Source organism: Marmota marmota, unplaced genomic scaffold, assembly GCF_001458135.2.
Source record: "Marmota marmota marmota unplaced genomic scaffold, marMar, whole genome shotgun sequence".
NCBI lineage: Eukaryota > Metazoa > Chordata > Mammalia > Rodentia > Sciuridae > Marmota > Marmota marmota.
The window spans coordinates 23,622,134-23,637,755 of NW_026000153.1; the positions used below are offsets into that span (position 1 = coordinate 23,622,134).

The 15,622-nt window shown below is 33.9% G+C and overlaps 1 non-coding gene across 1 annotated transcript; it reads right to left on the reverse strand.

Moving 5' to 3' along the window:
• Positions 1–319: 319 nt before the first annotated feature.
• Positions 320–424, reverse strand: LOC125611558. The gene has a single exon (XR_007341772.1). It is a non-coding gene; the product is annotated as a U6 spliceosomal RNA (small nuclear RNA).
• Positions 425–15,622: the final 15,198 nt, after the last annotated feature.

Genomic DNA, 15,622 nt, shown 5'->3' on the forward strand with positions numbered 1-15,622 from the left:
AGAGACTTTCAACATCTTTCTCCATGATCAAATTTATTTTCAAGTGTCTATACATTGCCTTTATTGCCTGAAATTCTATATTCCAAGTGTTCTAGTCTATTGGTGATTTTTTTTTGTATTCAGTTTTTATTTTTATTTTTTTTATTTCTTTATTTCAAGGATTTCCAAGTAATTCTTTTTTAGAATCTCTATCTTCTTATTGTAGTTATATTTCAGTTCTTGTATTTTTTCTCTGATTTCACTCATTACATTATCTTTACCTCATAGATCAGTTTAACAGTGAACTTTCAAAATTTCCACATCTCCTCCACTGTGGTATAAAAATATAAAATACTTCATGACTTTGAATGTCATCCTTGTGCAGAGGCCATGCTAATCTTCTCTGTATTGTTTCAATTTTATTTTATGTCCTTTTGAAGAGAGCATTTTTTTCTTAGTCTAGTTGATAATTCTTCATTCAAAGAAATAATAATAGAATGTATTTGTTGATTTTTTTTAATAGATATGTTAAATTAGTAACAGCAGTAGTATAGGGGATGGGGTGAAAGATTGGCAGACAGACTCCTTACTACACAGAGTAATACAGTGTTATTTGAAAGACGATTGAAACTATTTACAAATATGTATTGCAAACTCTAGGGCAATCACTGTAAATAATTTTTAAAATAGATGTTAAGAAGGGAGACAAACTTGAGTCAAAATTCTCCATTAAAATCAGATAAGGTAGAAAAAGAGGGAAAAGTTAAACAAACAATAATATAAGGTTATAGAAAACAGTTATAAACATGGTAGAGATTAAACTGAATACCTCAAAAATCACTGGAAAAATGAATGATCTAGATATAACAATTAAATTACAGAAATTGTTATAGTGATAATAAAACATGACCCAAACCTGAGTTGTCTATGAAATTCTTCTGTAATTTTAAAAACACAAAGAAATGGAAAATAGTCAACTGATTTTATGAAAAACAATTTAGTAGGGGAAAGAATCATCTTTTTAACACATAGTGTTAGAATAGAATAGAAATATGAATAATAATGAGGATGGGCTCTTGAATTAAAGTTTTAAATATAAGATTAAAGCTTTGAAACTCTTAGAGTGATGAATCTTCATGGCATTGGATTTAGCAATGTATTCTTAGATATGACACAAAAACACAAATAAAAAAAATATTGGACTAATAGTTATGCTTCAAAAAACACTATGGAAAACCTGAAATGGAAAAAGTATAGAATGACAGAAAATCATGAAATATATCTGAGAGATAACCTACCTCTTCTATATTAAAAAATACAAAGACGTCTTGCAACTCAATATAAAGACAAATATCTCAATTTTTTAAATGGACAAAATACCTAAGCCAGCATTTATTCAAAGAAAAAGTTTCAATGGCCAGCAAGCACATGATAAGATCTTTAATTCATTAACCATCAGGAAAATGCAAATCAATCAAAACCTCAAAGCACACTTTAAACCAACTATGAAGGATAGAAAAAAATATCAAATAATAATAAGAGTTGATGTAAAGGGGGAAAAGTTGGAATTCTTATTTACTGCTGGTGAAACTGTAAAATGAGGCAATTACTTTGCAAATAAGTCTTTCAGTTTCTCATATAATTTAACATAGAGCCACCATATAAACCAACAATTTCACTCTCCATTATTTACCTAAGGAAAAATTAAAATATGTGTCTCACACAATAATTTGTACACAAAAAGTTAGAGCAGCATTTTTTATAATTGCCAAAATGTGGAAAGAGCCTAAAAGTTTATCAACTGATAAATAAAAATATGTAGTATATCTCTAAAATGGTATATTATTTGGTCCTAAAAAGAGATGAAACACTATTTCATGCTAAACAAAACAAACAAAAAAAATCAGGAAAATCCTTAACATATCACATTAAGTAAAGAATCCAGTCATAAAAGATCTCATATTATATGACTCCATTTATATGAACCGACCAAAATAATTAAATCTACAGTGACAGAAAATGCATAAATGGTTGCTTAGGGTTTGGGGCGATAAGTGGATGGATAGTGACAATGGAAGGATATGAAATTTTTTTGAAGATTTTGAAATATTTAAAAATCATGGGTGGTGCTGTTTGCATTTATCTATGCATATATTAAAAACCATTGAATAGTATATTTCAGTAAAGCTGTTCAAAAATGAGAGATGAAGTTATACTATGCTGACATCAATGAAAATAAAGCTAAAAGGATAATCCACAGTAATTTCAGATAAACACATTTCTAAGCAAAAAAAAAAAATAATTATCAGAGATAAAGAAGAGGGCCTTACAAAATGATGAAGTTCTCCAAAAATACGTAAAGATTATTAAAACAATCACATCTAACCATAGTGGATCAAAATACATGGGGAAAAATGATGAAACTGGAGAGAGAGAGAGAGAGAGAGAGAGAGAGAGAGAGAGAGAGAAGGAAACAGCAGTGAGAAAATCAGTAAGGACACAGTTGTAAACATACCATCACACAACTAGATCAAATTGACATTTATGGAATGCATCATCCAACAATAACAGAACATAGATTCTTATGAAGATCACATAGAATCATTTACCAAGATGGATTATGTGGTAGACCACAAGCACACTTTAATCAATTTAAAAATAGAAATTCTACAGAGAATTTATCAGACTACTATGAAATTAAATTAGTAATTCAAAAGAGAAAGATGGAAAAATATTAAAACATTTGGAGATTAAGAAAGCACACTAAATTAATAACATAGAAACCAAAGATGTATCAAAGAGAATTTAAAAATTACTTGGAATAAATAAAAATGAAAGTACAACTAATCAAACTTTCACAATAGAAAAAAAAGTATTGCTTAAGAGGGAATTGATTGTATTAAATTCATAAAAAATACTGAAAATCAATAATCTAAGCTACATTTTAGGAAACTAGGGAAACAAATACAAGACAAATCTATAAAAAGCCGAAGAAAGGAATTAACGTTAGAGGAGAAACCAATGAATATGAAACCAAGAGAAAATATCAATAACAACAACAACAAAAAAAACCCTGCTTATTTGAAAGGATCAATAAAATTCAAACCTTTAGTCAAATTAACTAAGAAAAAAAGAGAAATTTAAATTGTTAATAAAATAAAAGAGGAGTTATCATTGCTGATCTCATAGATACTAAAAGAATAATAAAGAAATATTATAAACAAATTTATACTCAAATATTTGAAACTTAAATAAGATTTTTTTGAAATTTACAAACTACTAAAAGTCACGAAAGAAGTAGATAAGAGGAATAGGCCTATATATACTAAGCAAGTTGAATCAATCACTAATAACCTTGGGCTGCGGTTGTGGCACAGCTGTAGAGTGCTCGCCTAGCACGTGTGAGGCCTTGGGTTCGATCCTCAGCACCACATAAAAATACATAAAATAAAGGTATTGTGCATGTGTACAAATAAAAAATAAAATTTAAAAAAATCACTAATAACCTTTAAAAAAGAAAGCAACAGACACAGATAGTCTCATTTGTGACTATCAAATATTTAAGGAAAAAAAAAACAGTACCAATTCTCTATTACTCCCATAAAATAGAAGCAGAAGGACCCCTTCTAACTTATTCTATGAGATCAGCACTACTATTAACCAAAGCCAAGATACAGGCATCACAAGCATTGTATTCAGTTTTTAATTCGATTAACCAAAATACCCCAAAAGAATAATTTGGATGAAGAAAAGCTTAATTTTGAGCTCACAGTTTCAGAGGTTCAGTCCATGGTTGACAAATTCCATTGCTTAGGGCCTGAGGTAAGGCAGAACATCATGGTGGAAGGTTCTGGCAGAGGAATGGTGCTCAGTTCCTGGAAGTCAGAAAGCAGAGAGAGAGCTCCAATGGCATAAAATATAAACTCTATAGGCACTCCCCTCAACCACCTTCTTCTTTCAGTCACACCCTATCTGCATACAGTTGTCACCACATTAATACAGCAGTCCTTTAAATTATTAATCTATCAATGAATCCACTCTTAAGTTACACCTCTTATGATCTTATCATTTCACCTCTGAATATTGTCTCACACATGATCTTTGAGGAGACATCTTTTTATCCCTCATATCCAAACCATTATAACATGAAAGGAAAATATCAGAACCATATCTCAAAGCAAAAATACTCAATAAATTATTACTAAACTTAACAATGTGTGAAGCAGTTTACAAACCTTGGCCAAATAAGGTTTATTTTAATATGCAAGACCAGTTTAACATTTTCAAAAAAATCTACCACATTAACAGGCTAATGAAAAAAAAATAAGCATGTAAACTGATGCAGAAAATACAGTTGAAAGAATTCAATTAATTTATGAGTGAAAATTCTCGGCAAAGTAGTACTAGAGAGAAAGATTTTCAACTTGATAAAGAACATATAAAAAGACAATTGCTAGTATCATATTTGATGGAGATAAATAAAATGCAAACCATAATAGATTGAGAGCAATTCAAGGAGGTCCCCTCTCACTACTCAGCCCCACATTAGAAGCTTTAGCTACTGCAATGCAATAAGGGAAACATAGAAAGCATACAAATTGGAAAGGCAGGAATAAGAATGTTTTCACTCAAAAATGACATGAATGTCTACTTTAAAAATTAATCAAAACTTTCAGGAACTAATAATAGAGTTTGTTTAAGGTCACAGGACACAGGCTAATGTGAAAACATCAATTATTTTTCTGTATGCCAGCATTGAATGATTGGCATTGTAATTTAAAAATACAGCAATATTTATATTCAGACTCCCAAAATGCAATCATTGGCTTAAATCTAACAAAATATTTGTATGATTTATATTTAGAACTCTAATTAAAGAAATCAAAGACAGTCTAAATAAGTAGACATTCTGTGTGTATAGTTTAGAAATTTTGATATTCTTAATGTATAATTTTTTCCCCAAATATATCCTCAGAGTCAGTATAATTCCAATGAAAGTTTCTTCAAGGTATGCTATAGACATCGTTGAAATGACTCTCAAGTTTATGCAGAATGGCAAAGTTCCAGAAAAGTCAACACAAAACTGAAATGGGACATTGTAAGAGAAAAGACACTAGCACACTGCAAGAGTTAGGATAAAGCTATATGAGTTAAGGCAGCTAGATACCAGCAAAGGTGTAGGCACATAAATGGATAGACCAGACAAAGAAACAAAGTGGCCATGCAAACATAAACACATACAATCCTGGTGGTACATTAAAGGAACAAAAAAGTCAACTGAGAAGGCTCCCGATGACCAGACATGGAACAATGTCATCATTATTAAAATATATAAATTATATTGGATTGTAACTAAGGCATAAAATAGACTATGAGACTACATTAGTATAAGTGATTAAATCAAGAAATACATGGCGTATGGGCACATCTTCCATGCAGAAAAATTCCAAATCATGGAAACAGAGGCTCATCCCTCAAGGACTGGAATACAGTTTCCTACCCCTTAGCTATAGACTGTGCAGAGTGACATCCCATACATGGTGAAGGAGTGCTTCTCACCTCATTGTGGCTGAGAAGGAGAGAGAGAGAGAGAGAGAGAGAGAGAGAGAGAGAGAGAGAGAGAGAGAGAGAGAGAGAGAGAGAGAAGAGGGACTGCAGGGTAGATGCACCCTTCTTCCAGGGCAAGACCCCAGGGAAGGAACTCCTCCACTCATATCCACCTGCTGACAGTCACCATCCAGTCAGTCCATTCAAATTAGAGTGGATTGATTAGATTACAGCTCTCACAATCCAAAAATTCCACCTCCAAACATTTTTGCATGAACACAGGAGCATTGGGAGAACACTTCAAATTCAAACCATAACAGAAAGTAAGAATTCAGAATTCTTTGGGTAGAAAAATAAATGTGATGATGCATCCAATTTACATTTCCAGTATCAATGATATTTAGATTCCCCAGAAAAATCACGACCCCTGTGGCTGATCCTTTGTATATTTAATGTGCACGGGAGCCATTGTTCTTTCTTCACAGCATCATTAAAACTAGGTCATGCTCTGCAGCATTTCAAGAAGTCAAATCATCACACAGGTGAAAAACAACTCTGCAACAGTTGACAGAAATCCCATTGATAATTATTCACAACTTTCCTCTCTTGTTTAAGGCCCTTTTTAAATCCTACAGAGCTATTTCAGTATGACCATGGCTGCCACTTCGGATGATTGTCTGATATTTTCACTATAACTCTCAGAAAAAACAAGCAAACAAATGAATCCTAAATCTAAAGTCTTCTAGGTTATGCTAGTTCTACTAGAGTTAAGGCTGAGTTCTGAGACAAGTCTTTTTCCATTTGAAATTGTTCTTGACTGAATGTCTATGGTGCCCCCAAATTAATAGAAAACCTAACCATCAATGCAATGGAGTTGAGGCCACTGGTAGGTGGGTAAGTCCTGAGGGTTGGCCCTGTCCTACCTTAATTTGCTTAGGGCCTCACTAAATTGCTGAGGCTGTCCTCAAATTTGCAATCCTCCTGCCTCAGCCCCCCAAGTCACTTGGATTACAGGTGTGTGCCACTGTACCCAGCTAAGCTGCCTGTTATGGTTTAGATGTGGTGTGCCCCAAAAGCTCACATGTGAGATAGTACAAGGAGAAGGTTACAGCCTTAACCTAATTAGTGAATTAACCTCTGATGGGATTAACTGAGTGGTAACTAGAGGCAGATGGAGTGTGACTGGAGGAAGTGGTTTATGGGGTATATATTTTGTATCTGGAGAGTTGAATCTCTCTCTCTGCGTCCTGATTATCTTGTGAGCTGCTTCCATCTGCCACACTCTTCCACCATGATATTCAGCTTCACCTGGATCCCTAAGAAATGGAGCTGGCTGTGTATGAATGGAGACCTCTGAAACCATGAGCCCTTAAGTAAGCTTTTCCTTCTCTACAGATCTTGATCTTCAACTTCCAGACTCCAGAACTGTGAGAAATACTTGTGCACTGTTGATAAGGCATAGTTGATAGAATTTTGTTACAGCAGGTTAAGTGGACCAAGTCAGCACTCTAACACTCAACAGGAATTGTGCCGATGTTGTTTTGTTTGTTATTGTAGCAAAATTATGTAAGCTTTTTTCTTCATATAAAACAAAAATAGCAGTGCCAAACACTTTGGGTAGAGTGAAGCCTAAATGTATTAACCTCACTAGAGTTACAGTAGAGATTCAATGAGTGAAGTTCTGATCTCAGATTTTCTGTTTAAGGAAGGTTCTGCCTTCCTTTATTTCACAGTATTTATTGATAACTGCAATTGGCTATTTATTTGTTTATTACTCTCTTTTCAACTAGATTACATTTTAAGAGCTCTGAAATTATGTTGTTCTAATATATGCCTGGTATACCTGGAAACCAGAACATTTCAGGTACTTAGTACAGGCTCATTATTTTCTAAGTGAATAAGTTCATTCTCCTTTAAGCTTCCTTATGGGTCTTAAATTTACAATGATTTTTAAGAAGCACAACTCAGGTGAACAATGATAGACATTTTTATACTGACTGAATGATTTCTGGTGTCTTCTATTGGGTTCTATCAGTAGTGGGGTAACGTTTTACATAAAAATTAAAACCAAGACATGAATGCAAATAATTGGGAGCAAAAGAAAAACAATATCCCCACCTGTACTTGATAATGGAATGAATTTTAGACTTTGACAGAGGAGACATGAATAGAACTAGTGCCCTTGATTGGGTCAGAGTGATGCTCCTGGTGTGGGCATATGTCAGATCCAAACTTAAAATATGGTGGATGCACTATTCTGAACATGTGAAACCTGCCTTACCATCTGATTAGAAGTTGAAAATGAATATATTTAGGGAAATGTACTATGCAGATGAGATAGATTCAAATTATTAATAATCAGATATTTATAATCAAAATAGGATTAACTATGAGGTCAATACAGCTTGATCTTCTGTTATGCAAGACCCTTCCAGGGTCTCAGGACTGGTTCTAGCCATTTTTTTTAAAATTAGATTATGTGTTTTTATAGAAAGCAAAAATCTATATTTTTATTTTTTTTTCCTTTTACTACTCCCCAAAGCTTAACTCTTTATGCCCATCTTTCCCTCATCCATTTATTCAAAACTGCTGGATCATTCAGGGAATTCTATCTGATAGACACGGGGTGCCAAGCATCACTATCACAAGGGAGATGTGAGAGCATCCTGTGGTGTGAGCTAATGGTCTTTGGGTTTGGAATCTTCACTTTGGTTCTGTGTTTTCAATAATCACCATCTTGTGAGGCACACAGTCAGGATTTTGAGGAGAATTTTTTGCTTGTGCACACACCAAAAGTTTGAAAAACAAAACATTTGATTTATAGGCAGATCTCTGGGCAGAGAAAAAACCCTGAAAGGTCTTTCAACTAGACAGAGAAATGAAAAATTGTGAATTGATTTCTTCAAAAAGTTTTTTTTTCAAATTAAGGGCTTCTGTTTGCTAAACTTGTTATGTATAAAGTCAGAAATTTTAGTGCTTATAATAATACAGAGCTCAAAAGTTTTTGAGTTTTTATTTTGTGTGAGAAAAAATGATGATCACATTTAACCATCAAAATTAAAATGGATCATGGGCCTAAATATAAAACTATTAGAGGAAACATGGGGATACTTCTTTATGACCTTGGATTTGTCAATGAATTCTCAGATTTGACAACAAAACCAAAAGCAACTAAAGAGGAATTGATAAATTAGATGTCATTAAAATTAAAATCTTTTTCTGTGAATCAGGGGACATTACTGAGAAAATACAAAGACAATCTAAACAGTGGAAGAAAATGTTAGCAAATCACAAATCAGATAATGTTTTAAAATACATAATGAATTCTTATAACTCAATTACAAAAGAAAATTCGATTTTCAAAATAGAGAATGGTCTTGAATATACATTTCTCAACAGAAAATATACAAATATATAATAAGCACATAAAAATATTCAACTTCACTGGTCACTAAGTAAATGCAAATTGAAACTGCAGAGATAAAATTTCACAAATACTAGAGAGTGTAGATAAAAAAAATACTGAACAAGTTTTGGAAAGGATATAAAGAAATAGGGAGTCATACCTGGCTCCTAGGGATGTAAAATGGTGCAAATGCTATGGAAAAATTTGGTAGTTTTTCTAAAAGTTAAGTACAGAATTGCTACATGAAACTGTATGTGGAGAGCCGAGACAGAGAATGGAGGGACAGTATCTGATATTGGGGTCTCTGATGACCTCATGGCTTTGGCATGCCTGGTACCTGGGAATGTTTCTGTGCAAGGGCACAGGATGCTTAGGTGCTGTGGTAATGCTCTGCATGAGGTGGAGGCTCTGTGCAAGAGTTCTATTAGCTTTGACCTTGATCTCAGGCACATAGCTACAGAGAATAAAATAATTCTCTTGCTAGACAATCTAAATGTTTCACCAGCTCTGCTACTCATGAGCCTGCTGGCTTAACAATAACTTTAAACAAAGGACTTTCTTGAGCATTACACAAAGCTCCTAACACTGCACATTGAAACTGTGGATTGCAACTGGAATAGCTACACAGGTGTTTCTAGTTTCTGTAACTTTCCTGAATATAAAGAATAATACTTGCATAGACTTTAACATGATAATGAGACATACATAAATTAAAAAGATTGCTGGCTTAATTCTTTAGATCTGCTTCTCCATCAGACAGCAGCACTCCACCTGTTTCTAGCTATTGAACTTCAAAATCTGCATGTGTGAGTCTTTATTTTCTAGTCCCCTATTGCCCCTTATCAGAACCCACAAGTTTGACCATGCTGGACACAGCAACTATAATTCCAGTCCTAGATACATATCTGAAAGAAATACAAACATATCAGTTTTCTATACCCACTGAGGCATTCATATGTAGTTTATAGCAGTATTATTCATAGAAGATAAAAAGTGAAGTAGCCCAGATGTCCATAAAAGGAAGAATTGATAAAGAGACCATAGTATGTACATGTCATAAAATATTATTCAGCCATAAAAAGGAATAAAATACTGATTAAAATCTATAATTTGGATGAACCTTGAAAACTGTATGTAAATTAAAAATATCCAGCACAAGTTTACTTATTGTATGATTTATTTCATATAAAATATCTCAAACAGATAAAGTCAGAGGAAAAAAAATTATCATTGCCAGGGTGTTGGAAGAAGGAGAAATAGGAGTAATTACTTAAATGGTATAGATGATTCTGGGGTGATAAAAAAGTTTGAAACTTAAAAGAAGTAGTGATTTACAACACTGTGAATGCACTAACTGTGATTTAATTGGGATATTTGAAATGGTTAATCATAGGAGATGCAAACTTCACTTCAATCAAAAAAGTAATCATTGTATTTTAACATACAAACATCCTCAAATATAAAGGAAACATAGTTATATCAACAGAAGTGGAATAATGATTTAGCAAAATCCAACATCCATTCTTGGAAGACTCAACAAAATAGTGAGAGAAGGGAATTCCTTCAACTTCAAAATAGGCATCTATACAAGTCATTTTTAAGTCTAAAAGACTGAATATTTCCCCTTTATGGTCAGGAAAAAAAATACAAACTCTACACTTGGCATAAATGGATCAGCAATTGACAATGGAATGCAGGAGATGTACTCACCCGCTGCAAGCAAACGAGCCAAGTTTATACACCATGGACATGCCACATCCATGAAGGTCTGCCTTTTGATCAGCACAACAGCAACCATTAAGCAGGAACTTTCCAGGTGGTGAAAAACAGGGTCAACACTTTAGAGAGAGGGAATAAAAGCACTGGGAGCAGAAATGGGGCCTACATAACATTTCATTCAAGACCTCTTGTCTAAGATAGTGAACCTAAAGGACAACGCAAGTTCAATATCATAACTTTTCTACTGAAATTCTACCTACCATACCCTCTCCTCTTTACTATGAGTTAGTGTCCACACATCAGAGAAAAAACCTGACTTTGGCTTTTGGGGATTGGCTTAATTAGCAGGATAGTCTCCAGATCCATCCACTTACTGGCAAATGTCATAAAGTCATTCTTGTTTATGGCTAATACTTAGCTATTGTGAATCGAGCTACCATAAACATTGATGTGGCTGCATTACTGTAGTATGATGATGTTAAATTCTTTGGATAGATACTGAGGAGTGAGATTGCTGGGTCAAATGGTGGTTCCTTTCCAAGGTGTTTTTTTTTTTTTTTTTTTGAGAAATCTCCATACTGTTTTCCAGAGTGGTTACACCAATTTGCAGTTCCACCCGCAATGTATGAATGTAACTTTTCCACCACATCCTTGCCAACATTTACTGTTTTTTGTATTGTTGATAATTGCTACCCTGACTAGAGTTAGATGAAATCTCAGTACAGTTTTAATTTGCATTTCTCTTATTACTAGAGATGTGGAATATTTATATATATATATATATATATATATATATATATATATATATATTTGTTTAACACTCATATTTCTTTTTCTGTGAAGTATCTGTTCAGTTCCTTTGACCATTTATTCCATGGGTTATTTGGTTTCTTTGACGTTGAGATTTTTGAGTTCTTTATGTGTCCTGAAAATTAATGCTCCATGTGAGGTGCAGATGGCAATGATTTTTTTTCCCAATTTTGTAGGCTCTCTCTTTATGCTCGATTGTTTCTTTGTCATGAAGAAACTTTTTTAGTTTGCTACCACTATATTTATTGATTCTTGATTTTACTTCTCATGCTTTAAAAGTCTTGTTGAGGCATTTGACTCCTAAGCTGATATGTTGAAGTTTGAGACCTATATTGGGTTTCTGGTCTAATACTTAGGTCCTTGATCAACTTTGAGTGGAGTATTGTGCAGGGTGAGAGGGGATTTCCAGCTTTCTGAGCACCATTTGTTGAAGATGCAATCATTTCTCCAATGTATGTTTTGATGCTTTTGTCTAGTATGAGGTTAACTATTTTTTGTGGGTTTGTCTCTATGTCTTCTATTCTGTTCCATTGGTCTTCATGCCTTTTTCAGTGCCAATATCATGCTGTTTGGAAAATTAAGAGGCCTAGACTATCCAAAGCAATCCTTAGCAAGAAAATCAAAGCAGGAGGCACCACAATATCAGACCTTAAATTATCAGAGCCATCATATCAGATTATTAGATGATATCAATATCAGAGCCACCACCTGCCATGAAGTCTAAATTTTGCAAACCAAGTATAGTTTTTCTCTATTTACAAATCTATATCAGTTTATCATCCATTTCCACCATAAAACTCTACCTACATTGCAAAACTCTGTAAGTTCAGACCCATATTTTACACACAAAATTTGTTACTATATCTCTGTAGTATAATTTAAGGTCTGATGTTGTGGTGCCTCCTGCTTTCATTTTCTTGCTAAGGGTTGCTTTGTCTAGTCTAGGCCTCTTAATTTTCCAAATAATGACCGCTTTTCCTGTTTCTATGAAGACCATCATTGGAATTTTGATGGGAATTGCATTGATTCTACACACCACTTTTGGTAGAATGGCCATTTTGACAATATTAGTTCTGCCTATCCAAAAACATGGGAGGTCTTTGCATATTCTAAGGTTTTCCTCAATTGCTTTTCTTTATTTAGTGCACTGAAATGTTTATTCCTCCACCTCTTTTGTTAGATTGATTTCCAAGTATTTTTTGAGTCTATTGTGAATGAAATGGTTTTCCTCATTTCTCTTTTAGCTGATTTGTCATTGGAGTTTAGGAACACAATTTATGATTGTTAATTTTGTTTACAGCTACTTTGCTGAATTCATTTATGAGTTCTAGAATTTTTCTGGTAGAGTGTTTTGGATCTTCTGAACATAGGATCATGTTGTCAGCAAGCAGAAATAATTTTAACGGGGATAGGAAAAGGAAAGACATTGGAATGAATCTGACATAATTTTCCTGTGTACATATAAAAATATGCCACAGTGAATCCTATCATCATGTGCATCACAGGAATGGGATCCTAACTAGATTCAGATATATTCCATGCTTTTATAATTACATCAAAATGTCATGTATAACTAAAAAGAATCAATCAATAAATATTACATAACTTTATGATTATAAACTGTAAACCTACCCATGCAAGACAGGGATAATACAAGAAGAGAGAAAAAGTAGCAATTAGCATTGTTCAAACTACCTTAATAGGCATAAATATTGTGATGTGGGATTAGAATTCCTGATATATGCAATGACATAATTTGTCTTTGGATGCTCTTCCCATTGGGAAACTCACAGAATGGAAGTTATTCTGGAGAAAGAATTAAATATTTCTATATTGTTAGAGTCTGTAACGCCTGGCATTTTGCCAGGGGGAGTGGTTTGTGAAGTAACACCAGCGAGCCATTAAGTGTGGAGATTCCTTATTGGTTGACTGCTGTATCGAGTTTATGTTAATTAAGATAAGCTGTGTGGAATGTATATATACTGCTCTGGTTCTACAATAAACGGCTCCCACTCCTGCTGTATCAATCTACACAAGTTGCTCGTCACCCCCCCCCTGCTCCCCGGTTATTTTGCTGCAGCCGGACTGTGGCACTATATTCCCTGGAAAATATCCTATCAAAATCACCTATCATAGTACCACCCTCTTATTAATAATAATGATGTTTTTTAGATTCCTTGTTATCCAGTTCCAATTTGGATGGTCATTACCTCTGGCTACAGTATCTCACAGATGAAAAACCAGACAAGACTGCTGGTTGCTCTTTAAAGAAGCCTGCTGCATTACCAGTTTATATTTGACTAAAATGCCTGTTTCACTTGCCAATGTTAAATATCTTGCTGCCGGCATTTAATTCAAGAGCCACCACCTGCCATGAAGTCTCAATTTTGCAACCCAAGTATAATTTTTCTCTATTTACAATTCTATATCAGTTTATCATCCATTTCCACCATAACACTCTATCTACATTGCAAAACCCTATAAGTTCAGACCCAAATTTTACACACAAAATTGCCTACTGCTGCAGATGGTGCTCAATGAATCCTCATGTGAATGAATGAATGAATGAATAGCAAGGGTTGAAGAAGTGGTCTAAGGAGGGGAGTCATTTTAAATGGTAAAAGGGAGTCCTTTAAAATGGTAAAAATAATGAACCCCAATAGTGACCCAAAACTTTCAGATCTAGGATGTAAAAGAATTGTATTAGAAGTCTCACCACCACAGCCTCTTCAAAGAATAACCCATATTTTTCAACAAATCTAATGATAGTATAATTCCTCTTCCTAAGAGAGTTACAAAATAAAAAGTGAAATATCATCTAATTTAATATTTGATGCAAATCCAATGATGCATAATCTACTCATTTCTTAGCTCTGAACAGTTTATTTGTGTTTGTAATCACATCTGCTCTGCACTTTCAAAAGAGAATAGAGCATTGCCAATTATGTTAATATTTTAGTGCTCAAGCAGAGGACAGATCTTACTTGCTAAATACTGTATCAGTTATGAATTCATTCAGAACCCTCTATCCTTAAATTAGTAACAGCATTTAAACACGACTATGTTTTGGCTTCTCCAATATTCCTTTCATTGCCCCTGTGTTAGTTCAATATCACCAAAGTTCTTCCTTGGTTTCACTTGACCTGTGTTGCCAACCATCAAAGGAAGGAAACTCCCTAAAAATTGACTTATTCCATCTCTTTGCATGATACCTATTGGGAAAAAATAATAGCTAATATATTCTGAATATTTCTTATGTACCATGCTTTTAAAATATATTTTATGTACATTATCTGAGAATGCATTCCCAAGGAGTCGATTAAACTATGGACTGAAATATGTTTCAGCACAATTTATATGTTTATGTTCAAATCCCCAGAACTTCAGAATGTGGCTGTATTTGGTGGTAGGGTCCTTAAAGTGGTAATAAAGTTAAAATAAGTCTCTGGGCATACAACCTAATCTAATATGAAGGACTATCTTACAAAAAGAGAAGATGGTACACAGAGACACCAAGAATAACACTGCACAGAGAAAAAGCCATGAGAAAAATCAGGAAGGGGGTCCATCTGGAAACCAAGGAGAAAGGCCTCTTGGGGAAATCTGGCACTTTATTCTTGGAAATCCAGATCCAGAATTTTGAGAAAATAAATCTGTATTGCTTGAGCCACCTAGTCTGTGGTATTTTATTATAATAGCCCTAGAAAACTAACATAGATGCTATTATTGTCTCAGTTTTACAGAGGAGAAACAGAATTTGAATAGGTCATAGTCCAGTATGTGGTAGAGCTAGTATTAAGACCACCATCTGAATTCAGAGGCTGTGCTGTTTGACACTATTCAATTAGTCTCTTTCTTACCTTAGGATAGGACCAATTTGCACTGGATTTAGACATCAGATTGTACCTGGAATTGTGTTGAGAACTTGTATGCTTTATCAAACCAAGTTGTTGGTATGCTTAATAATTTTCTGAAACACTGCCAGTTGTGTTTCTTGCTTCTGAAGACTTTGTCCTGCACTTTTCCTCTAGTTCTCCTAGATGGACTCATTTCTCCTTTGATTCTTCTCTTGTCCCTTACTTTGTGTCTATGAAAAAGTCAGTATTGCCAAGATTGTCCAGTAGTTTATCACTGTAATTTTTCTTGACCTTTTCAAATCAA